Genomic DNA, 5386 nt, shown 5'->3' with positions numbered 1-5386 from the left:
TCGTATTAATGGTGCGCGCTACGTTTATCACAAAAACGTGCGAACGACCGTTTTAAACACGTCTCATCCCTTTCATATTCGTACGACCCGTACGAGAGAGTTAGGTCACACGTACGGGTCCGCTGTCACGTTTTAGAACGTCGCGATCGAATCGCGCTTATACGCTCAGCACGCTCAGACATTTCTCGTCGATCGCGAAGATCAAAGAAAATCCGAGCAGTCTTGAAATGAGATACGACCCTCAGCCAGGAGTGGTCCGGGTATGAGATCCCAGGACCGCAATGTGCGTTCGAAATGTCGATGTTCATGTGTCCTGCAGTTCACAAGTTGACGCGCAATTAGCTGCGTTCTTCATCGACCCACGAGCCAAGTGATCCACCGTTTAGGGTAATCTTTTTTTAAGTTAGGTTTTAAACGCATATCGAAACGTTTCTATTATAAGACGACGACGACGACGACGACGCGCGCTCACGTCATAGACAGCGCTTGCGCCCCTTTCGCAGCCGCCGTCGACTTTAAAACGCTCTTACGGTTTATTTTCGTCTTCTCCACTACACACAACGAGAGGAGCGGAGACAGACTACTCGAAATGGTGACGTTCGTTGTAAATTTTCGTCGTCTCACCTCGTACGACAACAAAAGAGCATACGCTGATCATAGTTTGGCAATATTTTCGTAAACTAAATCTCACCCTTTTGGAATGAAACAAACGAAGGGTGATAAGATTTTCGTAAACTAATCACATTACCGATCATCGTATATGTTCGTCGATATGAGGATCGAAACGTCGATTAGAAATATAATTGGCAAAATCGTTTTATTTTGCGCTCGATTTGTCCATTTATAACGAAATCCGTCGTAGGCCGACGATTATTACTCGTCGTCCTATATAACAACATCTTCATCGTATATATCTCCGCTTTCGGGCGTACATCTTTTAAAACCATATATTATAGGTACCCGAAAACAGCTACGTTGACGACGTCGAAATTCGATCGGAACTTCCGAACTTCGTAGATGGCTCTTTAACGTTCGACAATGATTTTTACAGACTTGTACGTTTACCTATTATATATATATAGGCATAACAACACACTGTAATGATCCTTCCGCAGGTTCACCTACGGAAACCTTGTTACGACTTTTACTTCCTCTAAATGATCAAGTTTGGTCATCTTTTCCTACACATCGACGACGCCGAAACGCCATCGCGTGTCGATCCGAAGACCTCACTAAATCATTCAATCGGTAGTAGCGACGGGCGGTGTGTACAAAGGGCAGGGACGTAATCAACGCGAGCTTATGACTCGCGCTTACTGGGAATTCCTCGTTCATGGGGAACAATTGCAAGCCCCAATCCCTAGCACGAAGGAGGTTCAGCGGGTTACCCGGGCCGCTCGGCCAGGGAAGACACGCTGATTCCTTCAGTGTAGCGCGCGTGCGGCCCAGAACATCTAAGGGCATCACAGACCTGTTATTGCTCAATCTCGTGCGGCTAGAAGCCGCCTGTCCCTCTAAGAAGAATAGTTTGTACGCCGACAGTAAAAACCGCGCACGAACCGCGAAACCCGAAAGCAACGCGGCCGGCGGGCCTTTAGGATGTCAAAAAGCGCCTAGTTAGCAGGCTAGAGTCTCGTTCGTTATCGGAATTAACCAGACAAATCGCTCCACCAACTAAGAACGGCCATGCACCACCACCCACCGAATCAAGAAAGAGCTCTCAATCTGTCAATCCTTCCGGTGTCCGGGCCTGGTGAGGTTTCCCGTGTTGAGTCAAATTAAGCCGCAGGCTCCACTCCTGGTGGTGCCCTTCCGTCAATTCCTTTAAGTTTCAGCTTTGCAACCATACTTCCCCCGGAACCCAAAAGCTTTGGTTTCCCGGAAGCTGCCCGTCGAGTCATATTAGGGAACGTCGACGGATCGCTAGCTGGCATCGTTTAAGGTTAGAACTAGGGCGGTATCTGATCGCCTTCGAACCTCTAACTTTCGTTCTTGATCAATGAAAGCGTTTTTGGCAAATGCTTTCGCTTCTGTTCGTCTTGCGACGATCCAAGAATTTCACCTCTAACGTCGCAATACGAATGCCCCCATCCGTTCCTATTAATCATTACCTCGGGGTTCCGAAAACCAACAAAATAGAACCGAGGTCCTATTCCATTATTCCATGCATACAGTATTCAGGCGAAATTTTAGCCTGCTTTGAGCACTCTAATTTGTTCAAAGTAAACGTGCCGGCCCACCTCGACACTCAGTAAAGAGCACCGCGGCAGGATTGAGTTGGGCCGTCGTAACCACGACGCGCACAACACGCACGCCGAAACGCACGCGCGACGGCGACGCGACACGACTAAGCCCACCGGCAGGACGTCTCGCGAAAAACACGCCAGTTAACACCGCGAACGATGAACCGGCGGCGCGAGACACAAATTCGACTACGAGCTTTTTAACCGCAACAACTTTAATATACGCTATTGGAGCTGGAATTACCGCGGCTGCTGGCACCAGACTGGCCCTCCAATTGATCCTCGTTAAAGGGTTTAGAGTGTACTCATTCCGATTACGGGGCCTCGGATGAGTCCCGTATCGTTATTTTTCGTCACTACCTCCCCGTGCCGGGAGTGGGTAATTTGCGCGCCTGCTGCCTTCCTTGGATGTGGTAGCCGTTTCTCAGGCTCCCTCTCCGGAATCGAACCCTGATTCCCCGTTACCCGTTACGACCATGGTAGGCGCAGAACCTACCATCGACAGTTGATAAGGCAGACATTTGAAAGATGTGTCGCCGGTGCGAGACCGTGCGATCAGCTTAAAGTTATTCAGAGTCACCAAGTTGTACGATGACGAGCGCGAACCCGAAACCGATTGGTTTTGATCTAATAAAAGCACTCCTTCCATCTCTGGTCGGAGCTCTGTTTGCATGTATTAGCTCTAGAATTACCACAGTTATCCAAGTAATTGTGGGTACGATCTAAGGAACCATAACTGATTTAATGAGCCTTTCGCGGTTTCACCTTAATTCGGTATGTACTGAGACATGCATGGCTTAATCTTTGAGACAAGCATATGACTACTGGCAGGATCAACCAGGGAACTGTTCTTATTATTTTATCGACACGAAGCAGATAAAACAAATACAGACACAGTTTATTTTATAAGTTTGACTTATAAAGAAACGTGTGCGTAAGACGACGATATATAATATATATCGACGACTAATAAAAAGGAGGTGCATGATAGCGCGCCTAGACGACGGAAAAACCGGTCCGAGGCGCCACGCTCTTACATTTTAATATTAGTTGTCTAATAAAACAAAACGATATCATCATCTTAGACACATCTTTTGTTTTTTTTATACACAACCGATCGACTAGGCACCCAATTATCTCGATTATCGACGACGATCGTCGACTACGTCGAAAATTGGATGCCGCAAAATATCGTTCGGCGTTTATAAGACCTCGAAAAACATTCTCTCCGAACCCTTCGCTAGATAGAAATATATAAAGCGACAAGGAAACCTCGTACGAGAAACGTTTCGTGATTTTTTATTTTATTCTCGCTCGGAGAGCAGAGAGCTATCGCAAAATGTGTTGCTGTTTTATGAACGTTCCGATGAAAAACCGATACGTCCATAAAAATAATAATTCCAATCGCATATGAATCGTGGATCATCTTCTTCTAACGAAGCCGAATGTTCCCGCCGAATTCGCGATCTCGCAGTGATACCGTCGTCGTCGTCGTACGCTTCCCGATATATCGAAAAAAACCGACCAGGAAGAACAACGAAACGACGATACAAAATCGCGAGAGCGTTACGAATATATAATAACACGACGAAATACGCTTTTTATTTAGATAAATAAAAAAATACGGTTCGGATCTTATATATTAACATATAATATGTAATACCACCTTCGCTGATCAAAAGCCACTCGGTAAAAGTGTCACAGCGCCGGTCGACCCGACCCGTCGTATCCGTCTCTCGTATCGCCCCACGTAGAAGCGCACACGATTTAAGCGCGGGTCTCTCGCCAGCTATCGGAAATGTATGGGTGTTTTAGAACAGATCGTTTATACGGACGTTGCGCAAATTTTTCGTTTTTACGTCTGCCCGTTCTCGTTATTATCGGAATGTTCCGATGAATAAACTTTAGCTTTAGACAACGTGAACTTCTAAAGCAATAATTTTAACCTCTCGTGTTAATACGTCCTCAGGCCGTTTCTAGACTGCCGATCACGTTCTTTAAAAGTCGGAAAATTCCGATCCATAAAATTATGCTAGTAGAATGTAAAGATCCTTCATAGGATGGATACTGTCACATATCGATACGGCGATCGGAGTAAAACTGTTCTCACGTATTTCAGGACATTTTAGGTTGTTACGTCGGCCCGTTCGTTATTATCGGTATATACCTATGAATAAATGTTTTGCTTGTAGAACGTAAGATTCCAAAAGAATGATTCGCCGAAACGATGGTGCACCCTTACGATCGGATATTTGCCGCTTATTGGCCATTTTCTATAATTCATCCGTTAGATATCGTTTATCGACTACGGATAAGGTTTTCCGATATCAGAATGTTCCTAAGGATGATTCGAAAGTGATTTGAACGAAGAATTTGATAGAATGAATCCTTTATTTATCCATTGAGTACAGGGTACGGAGTGTCTGCGGGGTCAGCTAATATATTATATTTCTCTCTCGACGTAATGGTAACTCGAAGTCCGAACCGCGCTCATGAAGCTCGGTTTCAATCCAATCCATGTTGGTCGGTTCCTCGAGAGGAACGCCGTATCTTCGCGGTCGACCGCCTAATGAATCAGGTGGTAAAAGTCCAAGCCCAGCGCGGCAACGGCAGGCGCGTTCAACGTTTTAACTGCCAATTCTACGGTCATTCATCGGCCAACTGTAAAGCCACTCCGGCCTACGTCAAGTCCCAAAGACAGAAATTCCCCGCCGAAATGCACCAACTGTTGAGAACCATACACCGCAAATTACTCGGGATGCAAGTGCCGACCTACTCCAAAAACAACCAAACCCAAAAGACCAATTCCTCCCCCCACTCATGTACGGGGAACTCAAGATAACAGTCGTCTGGCTGGTCTGGATTCCACTAGAACACGAACCCGATCTCCATTGGCGAAATACTCTTCGGAACATATTCAGATGACCAAGGAGATTTTCAGGCCATTTTCAACGCCATCAACCACACAGCTATTGGAAGAATTACTATCGGCCGGGATAATAGATGAGTTGGAACTTGGGCTTATTGCTCCAAGCGAACCAACTCACTACTCCTCCAATCGACCGACAATAATTGACTTTTTTATCTATCAAAATTCGAATCAAGCCTCTGACCTGCAAGTACTCCAAGATATCGATTCTGAC

The 5386-nt window shown here is 45.9% G+C and overlaps 2 non-coding genes across 2 annotated transcripts; both read right to left on the bottom strand.

The window, feature by feature from the left end:
• Positions 1 to 235: 235 nt before the first annotated feature.
• Positions 236 to 390, bottom strand: LOC143206195 (5.8S ribosomal RNA). Its single transcript, XR_013008191.1, has one exon. It is a non-coding gene; the product is annotated as a 5.8S ribosomal RNA (ribosomal RNA).
• Positions 391 to 1098: 708 nt separating this feature from the next.
• On the bottom strand, positions 1099 to 3087 carry LOC143206196 (small subunit ribosomal RNA). The gene has a single exon (XR_013008192.1). It is a non-coding gene; the product is annotated as a small subunit ribosomal RNA (ribosomal RNA).
• Positions 3088 to 5386: the final 2299 nt, after the last annotated feature.

The sequence above is a fragment of the Rhynchophorus ferrugineus genome, unplaced genomic scaffold (assembly GCF_030347505.1).
Source record: "Rhynchophorus ferrugineus isolate W39M unplaced genomic scaffold, kcgeb_rfMv2 rfM584, whole genome shotgun sequence".
Classification (NCBI taxonomy): Eukaryota; Metazoa; Arthropoda; class Insecta; order Coleoptera; family Curculionidae; genus Rhynchophorus; species Rhynchophorus ferrugineus.
The sequence above is the reverse complement of the archived record's forward strand: the minus strand, read 5'-3'. Positions and strand labels throughout refer to the sequence as shown.